Source organism: Lathyrus oleraceus, chromosome 5 (genome assembly GCF_024323335.1).
Source record: "Lathyrus oleraceus cultivar Zhongwan6 chromosome 5, CAAS_Psat_ZW6_1.0, whole genome shotgun sequence".
NCBI lineage: Eukaryota > Viridiplantae > Streptophyta > Magnoliopsida > Fabales > Fabaceae > Lathyrus > Lathyrus oleraceus.
In genome coordinates this window covers 248158022-248180387 of record NC_066583.1, presented here as the reverse complement: position 1 = coordinate 248180387, position 22366 = coordinate 248158022, and the positions used below count along the sequence as shown (strand labels likewise).

Genomic DNA, 22366 nt, shown 5'->3' with positions numbered 1-22366 from the left:
TTTCTTTTCGGTCGATTTATCCTTTGTTAACCCTTATACCGGTTGTGGATAGTCTTCCAGGCGAGTGTGTTATCCACGTTCTGACGGTAATGGATCATATATCTCATGCACTCTTCAGTTGAAGCCTTCTGTGTTTCCCTGGTCGAGTAAGATTCGTTATTTCCCTTTGCGGAGTCGAATATTTCTTTGTTGGATAATTGTCGGATGCTTGCAATTTATCCCTTTGAGTTGTCTTTCGTTTACCCGGATGCTAGGTATCGATTGTCTCTCTTTTTGGTTAGTCACCTATTATATACTTCGGTATCTCTGGTGTCTTTTCCTTTCGAGTATATTATTCACGGTCTGCCGGTAATGAACAATATATCTCTTTCACTCTTTGGTTGGAATCCTTTGTTGATCTTCCCTAGTAGAGTAAGATTCGTATTCCTTGTAGAATCGAATACCCGTCCGTTAACCAGTTTGTGTTTTGGATGATGCGTGTTTTGGCATATATACCAATCCGCGTTTTCGGTAGATCCCCTATTATATACTTCGGTATCCCTGGTGTTTCTTACCATGCGAGTGTATTATCTACGGTCTGCCGGTAATAGATAATATATCTCATGCGAGCATGTTATCCACGTTCTGACGGTAATGGATATTATATCTCATGCACTCTTTGGGTTTGTGTCCCCAGTTGAGTAGGTTTCGTTTTTTCCTGTTGTGTATTCGAGTGTCCATCCTGTAAGTCGATTTGCTTTTTAGCCCTCCCTTCAGATGGTGAGTGTCTTGGCATATATACCAATTCACGTCTTTGGTTAGTCACCTATTATATACCCCGGTATCTCTGGTGTCTCTCCTTTTTTTCAAGTATATTATTCACGGTCTGCCGGTAATGAATAATATGTCTCATGCGCTCTTGGGGCAATCTTTGATTGTTTTTCCCGCAGAGTAAGATTCATATTCCTTGTGGAATTGAATATCCATCCTATAAACAAGTCTGCTTTTCTAGCTTTTCTTCAGGATGATTAGTGTCTTGGCATATATACCAATTCACGTTTCGGTCGGTCACCTATTATATACTTCGGTATCCCTGGTGTTCCTTCCTTTCTACTCCCTATTATGACCTTGGTCCCTTGCGGAGTCAGATTTTCCTGAGTTTATGTACCTTTTCAGGTCTTTCTCAGATGTTGGTTGATTGATATCTCTCACCCTTTTACCGGTCTTAGATATTCTTTCTTCCTGAGTTTGTTGCCCTTATACCGGTGACATCTCATCCTTGGCTTCCCCTGGAAAGTCTTTTCTAGATTTCCCCAGCGGAGTTGTATTGCTATTTGTGTTGCTGTATTGGCATTACCCCCAGTACGTGCATTTTGTGGGTCAGTTTGAGTCATTCTAATAGGATTGTGTTTCCTTTGGAATTGCTTCTCTCCCCAGTGTGAGTCCTTTCACTTACCCAGTGAGGTCTCCAGTCTGATTTCTGTTATCCCCTAATCAGAGTCGTGTCTTGCACACGTTGTGTCAGTTTTGTTTTCCCCAACTCAAAGTCGTGTCCTGCTCACGCATTCCTTTTCATTTATTATCCCCAATAAGGATCCCCATGAGAGGCCTGTTAGAGTCTCTGTTCCTGGTGAGTGTATTACTCTGATGGATCGTCTTTTCTTCTGTGTGAATCATATTCCCCACAGAGTTGGTGTCTTTTACATGCATACATCTGCATCATGAGGTCTCTTAGGGACCAAAATTTGTCTCATTACTGTTATTTAAGCCCATTCTACCGCGTCGAGATGAAGATTTCTTAACTTCACTTCTCCGGATAGAATGACCTTAAACAGGGGCATCTGTAAGACCCCAATTTTGTCCCTAAGATCCCTCATGACATCATATCATGTCATATCATTGCCTCAAGGATCATTTGTGCACCTTTGCTTCCCTCCTAGTGGGTGGGTATCTTGTGAGTGTGATTCTTGATCACCAAGCATGTATTGCACTTATATATCATTGCTTTTCATTTGTTTACTAACCAAAAAGTACAAAAATATTGTCATCTGACCTTGTTTCTTGCAGCTGAAGCAATCATCAGTCAATCAGTCAAGCAAGTCATTGAGCAATGGATAGTGGCCATTCTTGAAGAATTTGGGCACCATGATCATTCATCAAAGATTCATATGAGTTGTGACATCATTTGGTATCAAGATCTCAAGAGAAAGAGGCTTGAAATTCATCAAAACATGGCTCAGTCAACAAAAGCCCTAGAAAAGTCAACTGTGGTCAACTGTGGTCAACTGTGCATTTAATCAGGAACTGGAAGGTGTGAGATGGTTGGAAAAGTCTCATTCATGTCCATATAAGCTTCATTTGGCATTTCAAAGATCAAGGTTGAAGGATTTGAAGTCAGACAAAAAGTTTCCCAAAATGGAAATGACCTGTAATTCTCACCTGCCCAAAATGGAAAGTTTTTCTCCTCAAAATTACATCATGAACCAAGCTTCAAATCAAAATTTGTCCAACATGAAAGTTGAAGATCTTGTTATTGCCTTTCCAAAAAGTCCAATAACATGCAATTCCCATTTATGGTTGGCAAGTTATGATCAAATCATTTTCAGAAAATGCCTAAATTCAAAGTGGCATAACTTTCACATGGAATGGCCAAATTGGATGGTTCTTCTTTGAGCAAATCCCATTTAACATGTACTTTCATAATCCATCATCATATTTTTCCAAAAACCTTCACATAAAAAGGTCATTTTTCAAGTGTACCAATTAAAAACCAAGGGCAAAATGGTCCAACTTTCAAAGTACAAAGAATTTTGACATGGGACCAATTCCAATAGCTTCCAAATGAGATTTATGATTTGCTTGAAGTGAGAAAACACTGTTCCATTGGTCAAAACCATCCAAGGGCAAATTGGCCAAATTACAAAAGAAGCTTCATTTCACTAATCACCAATTTTTGTGCTAATCATGATTTAAGTTTGGATTAAGGGCACATATAAAGCCTTAATTCTAACAGAATTGCAAGGGGGGAAGAATCACTTTTTCAGATCCAATCCAAAAAACTCTCCAATTCTCTCAAAAATTTCACAATTCTCATTCACTTTTTTCATCAAATTCTTCAATAATTCTCGATTGTTTTGGCAAATTCTTGGTGATTTCTTCATGTGCAGGTAATTGTGTGATTCTGTTTTTGGAGATTGAAGCAAAACTCGTGCAAGAACACCAACTGTCCAAGTATCACTCATCAATGGCAATTGGCGAATCTTCATGATCCAAGCATCGTTGAGCTGAAAGTTCTTCACCAATCATCTTCATAATCATTATCCTTCATCTGTTTTCAAGAATCAAAGCCAAAAACACGAGGATTCACGAGCTGCACATCAATAAGGTTGGAAATCGAACTCGTTAATTCTTGCAATTGTTATATGGATTCGATAGATCTTGGAACGTAGAGTAACTTGACGCTTGAACCATGCGATTTCATCCACTAATCATTGAGATATCGTGATTTAAAGATTGTATGACAAAACTTCTTTCGATCGGATTTGTATGTACGTTAATCTTTAGACATTTTCGTTGCCATAACTGTGATCTACGTGGAGAGACGGAGAGAATGGTATACGGCTTGTTCGATTTGGTTGAGATTTGCTCGTAACCGAATCTGGAGGTGATGGACGAAGAACACGCGAAGAACAGCAGCTTTCTGGAAAAATCCCGTGCTTCAATCTTGATTCCGTGCCATGCCAATTTCAAAACTTGTTTCCCGCTCGGAAGAACCAATGGAGCGCTGACACCGCATAAATGAAGCTGTACCGTTTTAGCCTGGCTGGGGATTATTACCATAATGCCATTTCGTTCTAATTTAATCCATAAATCACTTTAAATAAATATTTCAATAAATTAACAAAACTTCCAAAAATCATATTAAATTCAATTTTAGTCCAAATTGATTGGGACTTTTTTTGTTAGATCCCAAATTTTCTCTAGAATTTTTTAGGCATAGTAACTCAAGTTGTGCCTGGTAATTTTTTGGAATGGCTTATTGATTCTTGTCATGTGTGCATTATTCATATGTTTTACCATTTTAATCACCAAATAACCATACATTATCCAAATTGAATGAAATTTCATATGATGATTCTTGACTCATGCCTGGAGATTTTGGTGCATAATTTGTAATTTTTGGATCTCTGGTTTGATAGATATAATTTAATCTTTTTGAGTGTGACAATATGTGTCACACTATACTTTGCTGTGTTCATGATTTAATTTTCCATGCTTTCACTAGGCCTATGGCTCTGATTTTTTGCATGAGATGAATCTTATATGTTAGGTTCCACCATGATTTTTTGTGGATTTAATTGATCCATTTTCTAATTGATTGACATTTTTGATTGCTGTTTAGCATTTTTGGATTGTTTCTTGAGTAGCAAACTTACATGTCTTGTTAAATACTCATCCCTTATCCTGCGAATATGAAATTTGGTGGATTGCTTCCTAACATGTTTAGCTTTAATTTGGATTTGGTCCCATTCATTTCCCATTTGTTCTTACTGTTTTACAATTGATTGAAGTTGACATTTGGTTTGTGACCTAGTTTAGGTTGATTTTTGCATGCCATGACATGTTGAATTTAATTTCCCTACTTCCACTTGTCCAAATGCTATGAAAATTGACATGTAGCTCATTGAATATGTTCTGTTTAGGATATAATTTTTGTGGATTTTGTTGAGCTGTTTTGATATTTGTTTGGTTGTGATCATGTTATTGACTCATATGTGGTTCATACTTGACTACTTTGAACTAAGTTGTACATGAAATGAAATTGGTGTATTGTTTTGATATGGGATCAATTAGACTTTCTTCTTAATTGAATTATATTGGTTTTGACCATGTTTCATTTGTTGTTTAATATTTTTTCCCTCCTTTCGACCCTAGGCTTGTCCTAGTGGTCTTGTTACTCATGTTTGAGTTTGACTTTGACTTTTCAGGTTAAGAAGCAAAGTGCTTTAAAGGAATTAATGCAAGTTGAATTGTTTCATTTGATTATTGTGAACTAACTTGTTTGGCTTGTAGGGTGCTTGATTCACTTGAGCTTTGTGCTAGGCACATTATTGTTTGATTGTACATTGTTTGTTGATTCTTATGTTGTTGTTTTGTTTATGTTGGGATGCTGATTATATTTGATTGATTTCAGGTACCCTTAGTTGCTCAGTTCTCTTAAGAACTTGCATTGCTTTGCTTGTATAGCATTTGCATTGAGGTATAGCACCTTCTTCTTCATGTAGTCTGGAAGACCTGGCTTGTTATTTAGCCAGGCAACTGTCTGAAGTCCTTCTTAAGAGGCAATGTTTATGATTGTTTATGTTTGTCCCCAAGCAGGTAAAGTCCTTTTAATAAGGCAATTGGTGGATATAAGAGATATGTAGCCTATCTCCCACTATTCTGTGAGTCTTCTCCTTGCTCCCATTACATGGTTGTAGCATTGGGATCCTAGCCCAAGATCTATCGAGTCTAATTTTTGGAGAGAGTTCCCCCTTTTCTGAACTCCCACACCTTCTGATATTCAATACTCTCTCTGACCAGAGATAAGAGTGATGAGGCACACCCCTCATATCCTTTCATCTGCTTTACCTTAGCCCCTCAATGGCAAGGTTAAGAGCAACTTTAACCCTATTCCAGTTGGCTTTAATGCCTCACCCTTGTTTGAGCCTGATGCTTGTATATAGTGTGTGCTCTTTGTTTATGTGGCTTGATTACTTGATCCATATGTACATGATTACTTGAGTTTGCCATTGTGCATTTATCATCATTGATTGCCATTAGTGCATGATCATTTCATTTGTCCTTGTGACATTGATGTTTTCCCATTGAGGACAATTGTAAGTCCATGTTGATTGGCTTTTGTTCCCATGATATGGAAGGATAGAGTGTAAGACCTCATTGGTCACTCATATCTTCTTTGCTCTTGTTTATTGTGTGAGAGGATGCAATTGTAAGTCCCTGTGATGTGGCATTTGTACTCCTATGACCATACTTTGGAGGTTGGTATAAGTCCAGATAGATTGGCATCCGACTTCCAAGTTTTGTTTTACTTTAGGAGGTTGGTGTAAACCCAATTGTTGGTATCCGACATCCGCTTTTGCTTTTGTGAGATCGGTATAAGACCATTGATGGCATCCGGTATCATTGTTTTGTTTTAGGAGGTTGGTATAAACCCAGTTATTGGTATCCGACATCCGCTTTTGCTTTTGTGAGATTGGTATAAGACCATTGATGGCATCCGGTATCACCTTGCTTTATGCTTATTCGCTTTGTTGCCTCATTCCTGAGGACACACTTGAATTATCTTCTATATGATTTCAAGAGGTGAACCTTTATAAGAAGTTTTACATTCCATCATCCATACCCTCTTTGTCCTAAACTTTTTCACACTTTGCTTTCAAAAACTTTGACTTGTGGTGCAAACATTCTCATGTCTTTTCAAATTAGAAACTTGGACCATAAGTCCTTGATTTTTCAAACTCCATTTCATAACACTTCTTTGAATCAATCTTAATCATACCTTGACCATATTTTGTGAATAATCATAATCAATTAACTTCACCCATTCAATTGTTTTGGCTTTGTCCATTGTTAATATGTTTTCATACATTAGCCGTAGGTTTTAATTACCATAGTGGTTGATGTAAACCTTACCTTATCCTTAGTGAGTTGATTGTAAGTCTTCCATACTTATTATAGGGTTAACCCCTCACTAGTATGTCGAAGCCGTCCTCGCATGGTGGATTGTTGATGTCGGTTGAGTTTTCTCCCATTGGTAATGAAAAGCCTTAGTGCTCTTGTGTTTTAAAATGAACTCACTAATTTTTGGAAATCTTTTAGCCGAACTAAGGCGTTTTGATCCTTACCTTTGAGGGAAGGTACGTAGGCAACGGGTTCATCCGTTCGAACACAAAAATAACTAACTTGTACATTCTTTTCTCACCATCCCAATCATGTTTGCACAATAAATATTTCATAACAAATAACAATTTAGTACAACAAGTGTGAAAAGGGCTCCCTAGGAGTACCTAGGACGTGATGGGTGCCTAACACCTTCCCATTGCGTAATTTACCCCTTACCCAGACTCTCTGATCTTTTTCATTAGTTTTCTACGTGTAAAACTTCTTAGGTTTTTGTTCGCTTTTTAACCAGTCCTTAGGATAAATAAAAGTGCGGTGGCGACTCGATTCATTGTATGCTTTGCTTATGGTTTAATCAATAAACCATATAGCGACGAATACACCGCTACAGTTACAACAACTTATGAGCTTGAAGTAGGTGTCGGATAATCATGTCTGGATGACCACTATCCTAGCCCAAATTCCCACCACCCTCTAAGTGAGCATCTAGCTTATCCATTTCATAAATCATCATCATGCATAAATCACGTCGCTTCACTCATGCTCATCATTCAGAAAGCATAACATGAAACCGTGCAAACAAGAAAATCCCAAAATCAAAGCACAACCCTAGCTTGGCAAACCACAATAAAGACTCATCCCTACAAAAGCATGCATCATAAAAAATAAGCATACCTCATGCACTGCATAAAACATATCCTCCACACTGGTAATAAAGCCAGTCATTTGGTCCGGCAAATTTCGAGCACATAGGTATTTCATCCTCTTCTACCTTGAATACCTGAAAAACTTCCGCAATTCTTGTATTCAGGTCCAAGAAGATTAAATAGGGGCAGTTGTTGTACCCCTAAATTTTCCCTCCCCTTTCTCACCTATGTATCTAATCACTTGATCAAGAGATCAGTTGCATACATCAATAACTCATGCACATGCATCATTCATTCCATTAGGGGATCATCATAGATTCAAAATTCTTGGCTTATGGAGCTAGGGTTTGCAAAGTGTGATTTGGGTTTTCATCAAGGTAAGGGAAGTGAAGCTATGATTTCTTGATGGTGGAGGTATAGATTCAACAAGGGGATACCCAAGAAATCCTCAAAGGTCTTGAAAACCCTGGCTCATGATGGTATGATAATGGGATCCTTTGGAGCTTCAATAGGCATTGTCTTAGCCATCAAAACCCTAATGAAGGCTCACACGTTGGAAGACTTGTTGTGGAAGCATATGGTTTGGTCCAAAGGACTTGCCTGAGGGGTAAGCCTCATGGAAATCCTAATCAAGGAGAGAATGGCCTTGATGGACTTTGTGGCTTGACTTTCCATTTGGAGACACCCAAAACCCTAACTCCATCCACCTTTCACCCACTGACTGGTTGGCATCACCTTGATTTTTTCCCATGTTGTCTTGGCTCAAGTCTCATGGCTTCCATACCTTGCTCCATCCTTTGTCATCCCATCTGATCACCTCTAGCACAAGGTCTACTCTTGGTTCATTTCACCTGGTCATTAGTCTTAAACCCAATTCATCTTAGTCAATGCTTGGTTGTTTAGTTCATGGATGGTTTTGTCTCCCGAAACTACCAAAGCCCATTGTATCATAATCCAATAGGTAGTTGTCCTTTGATTCATAGTTAAGCCTTAACTTTGTTTCATTAGGTAGTAGCCTTGTTCATAAACCACTCCATTTACAAGTCATGACCATGTTCATTACAACTCAAGCACATACAAATACAAAATCCATTGTAAAATGAAAACAACTTGAGAACCATTTAACATCCAAATATACATATATAAACCATCACATTGTTCATTACATAAAAAATTACAAGTCTAGGCAACTTTTGACCAAATGTTGACTTTGGTCAACAGTTGACTTTTTGGTCAACTTTTGACCAAAGTCAACCCAAATCCCTAATGCCCTAAATTCATCCATTACCATCCATAAAATGTCCATTACAAAAAAAAACACAAATTTTGACATCTTTGACTAAGTGTTGACTTTGGTCAACATTTGACTTTTTGGTCAACTTTGACCAAAGTCAACTCACCCTTTTGTGACTACCTAAGATCCAATCTAACCTAATTTGCCTTAATTCTTCATCCAATAGCCATGTTGGTTGTCTTTTCCCTTGTTTCTTCATTTCCAAGTAACTTAGCTTATTTTCATATTCATGACCGCCATACCATGACTTGGATCTCTTGCCTTGACAGCCCACTTTTACCTTGCTAAACTGGTCTTACATTCACCAATAACCAAATACCCTAATCACATGATCAAATATGGCACCTACATAACCATTTGGACACAACAATACACATGCATTTGGCTTTGAACTCACAATGATGAGAAAGTCTCATGAAGGTTGTAGCAACTAAAACCAAACCTGCAAAAACCAGTTGGCAGCATGTTATAAATCTCAAATAAAAGCAAGCCATGAGGGAAGGTCTAGCTGCTACCTATCCAAGTCAGGAGGAAATCTGCTTGCAGCAGACCACTAATAGGATCAACATACACACTGAACCCAACATGTGTGAATCCTGTAGAAAATGTCAATTCATGACCAAAAGGATAGCCAAATGATGAAGCAAAAACCATGACTTGCGTGAACTCAAGGTAGCAAACCAAGATCAAGGTTACAAAGGATTTACCTACAGCAGAATGAATAATGCAAAGTTGCCATGGAACAAGCAACGCTCAGGTGTCATCCTGCTACAGAATCATGATGCCATGCTGCAAAATATGAGTAGGGCTCATGACAAACCAAGCAAAAACAATGTTGAACTATAGTCACCTGTTGGAAGACTTGGAAATACATAATGATGAACCTTAGAGCATGACATGCCAGGATTGGTTTCATACCTGGTGCCAAGCATGGCATAATAATGGACATAACCAACGCAAGATGCAACCTCAGTATTCAAGAAATGCTTCAAAATAGTTTACTAGCATACATAACACATTTCAAGAATAACATTTAGCATTGCGTCAACAATTCACCAAGCAACTATCACATTAAACTACATTGCATCATTCAAGTAGCAGCAGAAATTCAACAAGTCAGGTTGTATAGCATTCACAAGAAAAAGAAGAAAAAACCAATAAAATAAGACTGTTAGCATAACCTATGCGATTAGCAGTGCAATTCATAAACAACAAACTGCAATGAACAATACAGCAACATAAAACAAAGCCAATGCACCTCAAAAAACAATATGCTACCAGACAAGACCTGCACACATATATCAAACCATTTTGCATTAATGAACCAAACTCCAGCCACATCAGGGCATTATATTGCAGTTCAATAATATATACCTCATGATTGTCCTACATGCCTCACAAGAGCCACATCACTTTGCTTTTTCTTGACCTCACCATGGCATTCTCACACCAAACCTACTGCATATCATTGCCTTTCCTTGAGCCAACCAAGAATTGTGATGTAACCTGCAGCAAACAACAACACTGGAAGTTCAGTAAGCATCCCATAATCATGTTCATCATGTACAGCAAGCAACAACATGCCTTGGCAAATCATCATCAAACCATAACCACTGAATCATCAAGCCATGCACATAACAGCTATTGAGCTAACATCAAACTACATCAACACCAACAAGCAGCAGACCCATTGCAGCAGGGACATGGCATATGCTAGCAGAGCAACTTACCAAAACCATACTCCAACTAATTGAACCTAACAACCTTGATAACTTTATCACCCAAACTAACAGTAGAAGCTCATTACACTAACAAAGCTAACAAAATCCCAAACCAACATCAAAACATTCCATTGCACATGAGCTCAAAATGGAGAAGGTCACACCATGATACTAGTACAAAACACATGCTAGACATTCCCGGCACAGATCAGTACAGAAAGAGAGTTACCCGCATGATGACACTTTCCAACATAGCACGCTCATCAGATTCCAGCTGGTGGATAGGAGATACATCTTGTTCCCTGGAAGCAATAACTATTAAGCCTCATGTTCATGATCCATAGGACAAAAAGGACAAGCAATGGTGCAGACCTGTTTTTTTTAAGGCATATCAGTACATACCCACTGGAAATGCAAACTTGATTCAACCGTGAGACATGCATCCATATGATTGACCAAGTCAGTGCAAGAGGAAACAAAGACAAGGGTTTGAATACAAAAGGCATTGAATCAAAGCATAGGCCAAACATCACAAAATGAAAACCAAAACACACTTGCACTTAACAATGACCAGTTCAGCAGGTTACATTTAATTCAGTAGTTTAATCCTGATTCTAATGTTACCTGCTACATCCAGTTTGCACATCAAAAAACCACTAACCTTCATGCTTCATCATTCCAAGCCAAGCCAATGTCATTTAAACTCAACTGGTAACTTGGACAATAGGTCATCAAAAAACCACTCCAACACAACTTCAATCTCATCCTAACTTGCAGTAGCCAATCTCACTTCATCTCACTCATTCACTAGCCAACATTAACTAACCTCAACTAACTGAGTTGATTTTAACTAACTGAGTTTCACCATGAACTCAGTGAGTTGAATGCAACTAACTCCTTGTCGGAACATAACAGACTCCAATCCTAACTCCAATCCTAAACACCTTCAAACCTAAACTCTATTTAAACAATTGATCACTCTTATTTTCATCACTTTTTGAACCCTACGAATTTGTGCATAATTTCTCTGCAACCTCTCTCATCACCCTCACCAAAGCTCTCTTATTCTCTCTCAAAAAAGCCATTGAAGCTTCAATTCAGTTTGAGCTAAGCCACCTCACTCTCACTCTGCTATCATTTCCAAAGTTTCAGAAGAAGAAGAAGGAAACGAAAAGAAGAAGAAGAAGGAAGAATCAAGATCAGAAAACTTACCGGCGAATTCTCCGATCATCTTCTCTGGTATGTCATTTACAATTCATTATTATTTTCTTGCTCTGACTGTACCAATACGTAGCATTTAGGTTGAGTAACGAAACCCCCATGGTGTTAGGAATTGATCTTCAGTGAGCGCCATTTAATTGGACTTTGAGTAGGCTAGGGTACTTCCTTTGTTAGGATCAATTCAACCAATCCATTGACCGTTGCTCAAATTCCTTGCCATAGGCGTATCCAGCGTATCATTATGTTTAATTTGGTGGTGGTGGTTAGGTAGAAGCCAACACCGTCGCCGGCGACGGCCGCCGGTGCGGCGGCCCACGGTGGAAGGACGGTGAGCTAGATTTTAGAGAGCGCGCGCATGTGAATGTTTTTGACTCTGTTGACTTGTCCAAGTCAACAGAGGTGAGTTGATTGGGCTTAAATGCCCGGGCCCATGGAGATTACTCTTTACACACCAATTATTACTAGTGAACCCCCAGAGATTAGTGATGAATGTGGAATTGGGCTTTGCCAAGCCCATTAGCACCATTTGCTAATTCCCACGCGTTTTCACTTCTGTACCCCCCTGTTTGGAACACTTGGTGAAGCATTAGGCTCAGACGGCCCATTCCCAAATTCGCTGAATGCACCCCATTTTTTTGTTGGCTGGCTGTACAAAAAAACCAGTAATGGGCTCAACTGGCAGCCCATTAATCCGAATTCAATTCACACCCTAGTTAGCCATGACACCCCTTTTCCAATTTTATATGTTTTCTTTGATTTTCTTTTATTGTTTTGCATTTTTATTAGGCTAATTAGATTGTTGGTTTAATTAGGTTAATAAATACTGATTTTAGGATTTAATTAGCATATTAGGGTTTTAATAGAATTTTTCTTAGAATTAATTAGGATTTTTTCCTTAGAATTTTAATTAGGAATTTTGGTTAGATTCAATTAGAAACAAATAGGTTTGATTAAATTTAGAATCATCCCATTTTCAACATTAGGATTAGAATTCATCTTTAGGATTTAATCAACTCTAAACCATGGTTAGAATTTGACATATTTCACTATTGACCATTTTGCCCTTTATGGGCTTATTTTGTTATTTTTGTGTTAAAATTGTATGCTCCCCTTAGGATTAGAATTCAATCATTGTAGAACTTAACATAGAATTGTAATCATGATTTTAATCAATATTTTGACATGCTCCCTTAGGATTTCTAATCTAACTTAGAATATTCAATCAACTTCTAATGCATGATCCCTTAGGATAGTTTCTAACAATTACTAACTTCAATTAGATCCAAAACTTAGTTCCCTATAAAAATAAAACCAAACGCCCGATTAAATTGATCAAAAACAATTTCGATTAATTAAATCCTTTGAACTTGTATAATCCCCCAGTCTAATTAAGTGACCAAAAGACCCTTGGTCACTTAGTAGGACTTTTCTTTCAAGCTGTGGAGCTCAAGGCCTCAAGACAAGATCTTCAATCAAGGCATCCTCAGTTATATCAAGCAGCGGATTATTCAAGCACATCAAAGGTGGCGTCTTCAACTTTCAAGCACTTCAAAGGTGGCGTCTTCAACACTTGTTAAATCAAAGTTAGAAGAGTGTGACACGAGGCTTAAGCAATAGAGAAGGAGTGAGACTGGAGTATTCCTACCCCCATTCTGAGTATCTTTGGGTATGGGACGTATGACCCAGCACTCATCATATTCACCTCTATTTATAGACTTTAGCATAATTCTAACCATGCGATTAACAAGTCTATCTACAAAAGCAAAATACAACAAAAGCAAGGACAACGTCAACAACTTATCAATTATGAATCAAATTGTACGATATGAGCCTTAAGTAATGGAGAAGGAATGGGACTGGAGTATTCCTACCCCCATCTGAGTATCTTTGGGTATGGGACGTATGACCCAGCGCTCATTGTATTCACCACCAATCATAGACTCTAGTGCAATTCGAATCTAAGGATTGATAAAGTTTTCCTCTCCCATGCAAGAAATAATTACAAAGATTCTTCTCTTCCCACTTGAAGTTAAGACGAGAATTATATTCCACGAGCCTTATGTCGTAAAGAAGGAATGAGACTGGAGCTTTCCTAGACTCATTCTGGATATCTTTGGGTGCGAGACGTTTGGCTCGTTGCTTATCGTACCTACCTTTGCCCATAGACTTTAGTGTGATCCTCATACAGTAACTATCAAGCCTATCCATTCTCCATTCTATTCAATTCTCAATCATTCCGTTCAAAGCATTTCAATATCAATCATCCATTTCCTCTTGCCTCTAATCAATTTCTATTCAGCCCTAGTAGGCTGAACTACGAAAGCTCTGATTCCCTTATTTCACAATGAGGGTACGTAGGCAAGAGAACCCAGTTTCTTCGCGAGCTACCTTATTTATTAATCAATCATTCTTCATTCATCAATCAATACCATCTTTTTGAGATCGAATATCACTTTTATTTGGTTTCCATGTTCATCCTTTTAGGACGCCTAATGAATAGTTCGCCTTGTGAACCAAGAGTTGTTCGTGCTATGTGATCAGTGCATTTTGATGCACATTCTTCTATAATTGTACTTAGGCATTTATCTAGTTTATTTTGCTTATTTTACTATTTTATTATGTTTTTAGATTTAAGTTCATGTTTGCCTTTAATCTATTTTCGTTTGCTATTTTAAGTTTTAGCGGTTATTTGACACCTGTCCACTGTTCGGGTCATAACTTGAGCTACGGATGTTGTTTTGCAAGTTATGACATGTGTTGGAAAGCTGAAAGAAAGAGCTATAACTTTTATGTTGAAGCCAAAAGTTGATTAGGAGTGAAAAAGTCTCAAATAATTCGTTGAAGTTTCGTATTTTAGGAAATATTTTCTTTTGGGTCATTTGTTGGGCCGAATTTAGGTTTCCCGACCCAGTTTGAATTATAAGTGAAACCCTTATTCTGTTTAAAAGGGCAGCCGCGGTACTGTAGCAACTACACATTATTCACAATAACTTTTTGCTTTTGTGCGATCATGAAGAGGAACTAATCTCCTAGAGTCAATCTGTTGTAACCGAATTTCCAAGGTTTTGAGGTTTTTATTCTATCAATTTAATTTCGTTCTCTTTCAATTCTATTCTATGAAATTTCATTTGCTTAATCTGTATTTTATGGAATGATTTTGATTAAATTCGTATGATTGCATTCCTAACTATTAATCGCCGTTTTCGTCGCTTTGTCGTTGAATTGCGTTTGTAAATCGTGTTTGCTTAATTCACGATTGTATTTATCCGTTTGCTTAATTCGGAATATAGGAATATAAATATGTCATATATCTATTGCGCTTGTCAATCGAATTTGAATCGAATAGAGATCGAAGCCGCTTAGGGAATTGGTAGGTAAAAACCAATGATTAGCCGGAACCCGAAAACAGTAGATTGACTTATTTTGTAATCGCTTATTTTAATCACTTTTTTTGCTTTGTTTTCTAAATCGACCACTAAAACATAAACCTCCCTTAAATCGATTTCATTAGGTTAAGAATAATACAAGAATCCTTGCGATACGATACTTGAGGTGTCGCTTCCCGTTTACTATATTTTATTACTCGTTTTTGACCCGTGTGCGACAGCGGATCAAATTGGCGCCGTTGCCGGGGATTCTTGTAGATTTTAACAATTATTATAGTATAGCTATTATTATAATCATAGGTGTTGTGTTTTAGCATTTTTTTACCCTGACTTTGTTGCGTTTTGGTCTTTTTACGTCTTAGGATTAAAAAAATATGTTTTTTAAGAAAATTATCTCAAATTATTCTGATTCTTTGTTGATTAACTAGGAAAAAATTAAGGATCGAAAGCCTCTATTTAGAAACTAAATAGTGGAAGCCGCCTAAAAAATCGAAATTCCCTATTTTTCTATTTTTTATTATTTATTTTCTGTTTTGGTAGTTTCAGAAAATTCTGCAAAAATTCTCAAAATTCTTAATTGACGTTATTAGATTAATTTTTGTGTTTTTGTATTTTTTGTATTTTATTTTAATTATTTTTTTTATTTCAATTGTTTTTTCGTAATAGGGACATTGTCGGTATTTTCCTATTTGTTGTTGCATTGCTGAATTAGTTGTGTTTTCTCATTGTTTGTTGATTTTATTTTATTTTCTATTGAGTTTAACATGGATGACCAAAGAACCCTCAGAGAACTTGTTTCCCCTGATGTTAATTATAATGCTTTATGTATTGAATTTCCTGTTGTTGTTGTACCGTTCGAATTGAAATCTGGTTTAATACACTTGTTGCCAAGGCTTAATGGTTTTGCAGGTGAGGATCCTCATAGGCATCTAAAAGAATTTCAGATTGTGTGTTCTACATCATTGAGGCCTCAAGGAATTATTGAAGATTATGTCAATCTTAGAGCATTTCCATTCTCACTACAAGGTGCTACAAAAGATTGGTTATATTATCTTGAGCCAAATTCTATTACAAGTTGTAATAATATGAAGAAAATCTTCTTAGAAAGATTTTTCCTACTTCAAGAGCTTCTTCAATCAGAAAAGAAATATGTGGTATTAGACAGGTTGACATGGAATCATTGGCTGGATATTGGGAGAGATTCAAGCAGTTAGTGTCGAGTTGTCCTCACCACCAGATTTCTGAACAATTACTAATACAATACTTTTATGAGGGATTGCTACCAATGGAAATAAACATTTTAGATGCTTCTAGTGGTGGAGCACTTGTTGATAAGACTCCAACTGCTGCCAAATCCTTGATTGAGAAGATGTCACTTAACTCCCAACAGTTCACAATAAGGGATAATTTTATGGTCCGAGCAAAAAATGTGAATGAGATTCAGGTTTCTTCTTCCAACAAAGCTCTAGAAACCAAAATTGATGAACTCACCTCTTTAGTAAAACAATTGATGCTACCTATTCCACCACCGCCACCATATAACCCTCCACAAGTAACCACCTTTTCACCTTCTGAACCTTCACTAGAGGAACTTGTCAAGAAAATGGTTGTAAATAGTTTCCAATTTCAGCAGCGAACAAATTCTAGTATTCAGACTTTGCAAACACAAATTGGACAACTTGCCACTTCAATAAATGTCATGCAGCAAGCTCAAGGATCGAACCAACTACCTGCCCAAACAGTAGTGAATCCAAAAGTCCCCAATGTGAGTGCAATTTCCTTGAGATCCGAAAAAGTTGCAGAACCAGCCCCAGAAAAAAATAAAAACATTGTTAGTGTAACACCTGAAAATAAACTTGAACCTTCTATTGTTGTTGAGGTTGAAAAAAAGTATGTATCACCAATCCCTTTCCCACAAGGAGTACTAAAATATAAGAAGATTGATGGGGAAGAGCATTTTGTTTTCCAAATAGAGTTGCTTTCTGAAGTTGTTGATGTAGCTTATTCTGATTTGTTTTCAGCTGATTTTCCAACTTTATCTGGTTTTGATGATATTTACTCATGTGATGATTGTACTAACACTAACCTTTGTGCTGTTTGTGCTGAGATTGATGCTTCCTTGCAGGGTGACAGTGTAAATGAAGTTGTTTATGTAGATGAAGCTCTTGACATTTCGGCTGCCACAAACATACCATCCATTGAACAACCACATTTTGTAGATCCTAAACCACTTCCCAAGGATTCATATTATTCATCAAAGCTTCAACTTAAGCAGAAACATAAGAAGGGAATTGGATGGACCTTGGCTGACACTCGTGATATTAGCCATTCCATATGTATGCATAGGATCTCATTTAAAGATGAAATAAAAGTAGTGAGGCAGCACCGTAATCCTTTGATTCTTGATATTGTGAAAAAGGAGATCACTTTCACACGCTCATTCAACACTTTTACTTATCAAAGATTATTCTTTGATCCTGGAATACAAGGAGAATCCACTAATTAAAATTTCAAGGTCAATGGATACTACCCAAAGCTACTACATGAAAACCCGACTTTGGAAGAAGAGACTGTAAAAGAACTCTATTTGGGGAAGGTTGCTTATGCAATCACTTATCCTCCTTAACTCCTCGGGTGTGTTCTTTCCTGTCTCTCACTCTTATTTTATATTTATGCTCTTTCATTGAGGACAATGTATGTTTTAAGTGTGGGGGAGGGAACCATTTATTTGTTTTGTTTTCTTTGTTTTTTCTCTGTTTTGGTTTTGGTTTGCTTTCTTTAAAAAAATGCATGTTTTTTCCTTTGGTTTTTGAGTTACAATTATGAGTATTTTTCTTAGTTCTCTTGACTAAAGTCTTGTGGTGTGATGTGAAAAACTTGTTGTGTATTTTTAGTATGATAGGTAGGACTAAACTCTAAATTGTACATCATTCGTGGTAGATCAATTAACCTTGTGAGCTTTGAGTCTTATATGGATAACATACAAAAATCCATCTCTTTCTTTCTTGTGTGATTCACTCATGTATGTTGGTCTCTAGAACTTGAATTAACTCTTGTTGATGCTGTTGTTTACTTGTGCACACTGGTATGATAAAGGCAATTTTGTTTTCTTTTGTTTTTTTAGCCAGTTAGCCAAAAAGCCAACCCTAAAATAATTGCATCCCTTGTTTGAAACCCCCTTGAGCCTATTATCCTTTTTTTATTTAAAACTCATTACAAGCCGAGAAGTGAAAAACAATGTTATCACCCTACTCAAAGGGTTGAAAGAGTCTTGTTTGGAGTTGTGTGGGGTTGAATAATTATGTTTGTGATATTTCAGAAGTTGGCAGAAAAAGAAGAAAAAAAATAGAAAAAAAAGGAATGAAAAAATAGAAGGATAAGAGGAAGAAAAAATAGAAGAATAAGAGGAAGAAAAAAAAAGGAATTATGTTTGTAAGATTTCAATACATGTCAATACATACTCCTTCAAAAAAAAAAAGAGGAAGGAGAATAAAAAACAATTACTATAGAGTTGTTCAAGTGAATGAAATATTTTGTAAATTCAACTCCCGCAGTTTCTTTCAAGTCTCTTTTATCTCTTTGAATTTTAGCCTAGTAACCCTTAGGATTTATCTCACCCTTACCTTGGCCACGTTATAACCAAATAAAAGTCCTTTTGATCTTTGTGTGCATGTATTTCAACTGTGGATGTTAGAGTCCTTTCAAGCTTATGGTAGTACTAATTTTCATGTTGTGCTTTGAGTGTAAACAGTTAATCTAAACACTTGAGAGTTGAGTGAATTATATCATGTGAGGATCTTACTGCTGTTGATGTACTTTTTAGTAATCTGTTTTTCTATCTGCTTTGAATGTCAAAAGAAGTTGCTTACTAACACCATATTCTTGAAGCTTAGACTTAGAATTATGCTTATACCTTATATCTTGAAAACTTTTGGAAGTGCATGCTCTGTTTTCTTTCCTTTTGATTTTGAAATTGTAATTTTGTTCGGAGTGCAAAAGTTCAAGTGATGGGGAATTTGATCAGTGCATTTTGATGCACATTCTTTTATAATTGTACTTAGGCATTTATCTAGTTTATTTTCCTTATTTTACTATTTTATTATGTTTTTAGATTTAAGTACATGTTTTCCTTTAATCTATTTTCGTTTGCTATTTTCAGTTTTAGCGGTTATTTGATACCTGTCCACTGTTCGGATCATAACTTGAGCTACGGGATGCTGTTTTGCAAGTTATGACATGTGTTGGAAAGCTGAAAGAAAGAGATACAACTTTTATGTTGCAAACGTCTCAAATAATTCGTTGAAGTTTCGTACTTTAGGAGATATTTTCTTTTGGGTCATTTGTTGGGTCGAATTTAGGTTTTCCGACCCAGTTTGAATTATAAGTGAAACTCTTATTCTGTTTAAAAGGGCAGCCACGGTACTGTAGCAATTACACATTATTCATAATAACTTTTTGCTTTTGTGCAATCATGAAGAGGAACTAATCTCCTAGAGTCAATCTGCTGTAACCGAATTTTCAAGGCTTTGAGGTTTTTATTCTATCAATTTAATTTCGTTCTCTTTCAATTCTATTCTATAAATTTTCATTTGCTTAATCTGTATTTTATGGAATGGTTTTCATTAAATTCGTATGATTTCATTCCTAACTATTAATCGCCGCTTTCGTCGCTTTGTCGTTAAATTGCGTTTGTAAATCGTGTTTTCTTAATTCACGATTGTATTTATCCGTTTGCTTAATTCGGAATATAGGAATATAAATCTGTCATATATCTATTGCGCTTGTCAATCGAATTTGAATCGAATAGAGATCGAAGCCGCTTAGGGAATTGGTAGGTAAAAACCAATGATTAGCCGGAACCCGAAAATAATAGATTGACTTATTTTGGAATCGCTTATTTTAATCACTTTTTTTTGCTTTGTTTTCTAAATAGACCATTAAAACATAAACCCCCCTTAAATCGATTTCATTAGGTTAAGAATAATACAAGAATCCTTGCGATACTATACTCAAGGTGTCGCTTCCCGTTTACTATATTTTATTACTCGTTTTTGACCCGTGTGCGACAACGGATCACTATGCAATCAAACACTTAATTCATTCTTTTTTGGTTATTCCACTATAGTGATACCATGCCTCAGGCTTCTCACTTGTTGGTTTACCTTTACTCTTCGGTTCAGAGTTTATTCCTTCATGGACCCAAGATACTTCTTCTCTTTGATCTCAAATTGTTCGTACCCCAGCAAGTGATACATTCTCCCTTGCACCCAACTATACTTTCTTGTGGGTCTCATTCACATCCTTTTAAGACGCTTAATGAACAGTATGCCATGTGAACCAAGAGTTGTTCGTGCTGTGCAATGTTGTAGGCCCTCACGTGTTGGTTTATACCAGTTTTACTCTTGAGTTCGAAGCCAGTTATCTTCGTGAGCTCCCTCAATACCATTATGTTGGTGCAAGTTATAATCTTCATCATTGTATATCTCCCTTTCCTTTCTTTTCTTAGTTCCGAACTACGATTGCTCTGATTTTCTCATTGCAGAATGAGAATACGTAGGCACGAGGATGTGAATCCTTGACGAGCATACTTCTAATTATTCCTCCTTCGCCTTAGGGCACCATCCATATCTTTCACAATTCATTATCTATCTTCGATCTTAAATCATCCACCTAGTGACATATTATACCTTTGACATCGAAATACACTTTCTTTGGAATTCCATATATACCCTTTTAGGACGCCTAATGAATAGTCTGCTTTTATACCTAGAGTTGTTTGTACTATGTAATCAAACACTTAATTCCTTCTTTTTTTAGCTAAAACCCTACAGTGGCGGTCCGCTAGTCCACGTATTGGTTAACGTTGTTTCCCTCTATGGTACAAATTCTATTTCTCTTATGGATTCCAATACACTTTGACTTTCGATTTCAAACTATACCTTTTCAGTCACTTATCACCCGATACTCTATTCTGTGACTTCGGTCACTTTATTCCATTCATTCTGTGATACCTTCACATTCTACCTTAATTCACTTCATGTGATATACCTATTCTTTGAGCCAAATATACTATACCTTTGTGCTCTATCTTGTACCCTTTTTGTGAACCAAGAGCCGATTTGTTTGTCTTGTTAGACCTTGTAGCTTAGACAAACATCTCCTTACTTACTTTGCAGCCGCATTTAGGCAACCCTTTCTTTTCGGTTTTTCCAACATGATGTTGTAGGCCCTCACGTGTTGGTTCATACCAGTTTTACTCTTGGGTTCACATTTTCACCCCTTGTTGGAGTTCAAATCATATTATCCTTTGGTTCAGACCATACCTATATCACACTCCTTTTCATCTTCCACCATTAGTTCTCTGAACTACGGAGCTCTGAATTCCTTATTGCACTATGAGGATACGTAGGCATGAGGGCCCCAATCCTCACCGAGCACTCTATCTATTTCTTTTCCTTTCCCCTTATTCTTTTGCGAGTAATCTTAGATCTAACACCTATTCGAGCGAGAATAATCAAAATGGTGCCCATGGAGTACCATGGATATTTGGGGTGCTAATACCTTCCCCTTGCATAACCGACTTCCTTACCCAGTATATCTTTTTCCCCCGGGTTTTATCGATGTTTTCCCTTCCCTCTGGGGATAAATAAAGTTCGATGGCGACTCTGTTGTATGTTCGAGCGTGCAGCACGTTCGGGTATATTTCCGATAGCTTCAAAAAGATCTGACCAATGAGATACAATCCAATAGACAAGAATGTCATATAGAAACCCATTTTTCCCTTGGACTTTAAAATCAAGCAATATCAATAATCAAGCAAGATGAAGAGCAAGGCATCAAATAAAGATAGCCATATCCAAGCTAGCAACTTCATAGTCTTCTTCATAATCTTCCCCATGTATCAGATGACATACTCCTTGAATGACTCAGAATAAGGCATTAGACACAGATTCAAAGTAACGTTTGCATCACGACCATGTAGCAGATGAACTCAAGTGGATCCCAATACTTGCATCAGATGAAAATTCAATTCACAAGAACTTGGTTTCAGAAAAGTTGGCATTGGCCAAGTGTAGGTGTTTAATTGGCTGCATTATATGGTAAAACACTAGCTGGATTCTAATGTCTTGACTGATGTCATGACATGGTGTGGAAGTGTGACTGCATTGTAGGTTAGAATATCTAACTGTACTCTGATGTCTTGACTGATGTCAT

General features: G+C 37.0%; 1 long non-coding RNA gene across 5 annotated transcripts; it reads right to left on the bottom strand.

Moving 5' to 3' along the window:
- Positions 1 to 8639: 8639 nt before the first annotated feature.
- On the bottom strand, positions 8640 to 12318 carry LOC127083520 (uncharacterized). 5 transcript variants are annotated; one of them, XR_007788458.1, is made up of 7 exons: positions 11757 to 12318; positions 11206 to 11672; positions 10774 to 10962; positions 10198 to 10329; positions 9531 to 9612; positions 9339 to 9419; positions 8640 to 9265 (listed from the first exon to the last, which is right to left on the bottom strand). It is a non-coding gene; the product is annotated as an uncharacterized LOC127083520 (long non-coding RNA). The 5 variants fall into 5 exon arrangements; XR_007788455.1 differs by lacking the exon at positions 11206 to 11672 and having other exon boundaries at positions 10774 to 10846; positions 10917 to 10962; positions 11757 to 12180; XR_007788459.1 differs by lacking the exon at positions 11757 to 12318 and having other exon boundaries at positions 10774 to 10846; positions 10917 to 10962; positions 11206 to 11750.
- Between the last annotated feature and the right edge of the window lie 10048 nt (positions 12319 to 22366).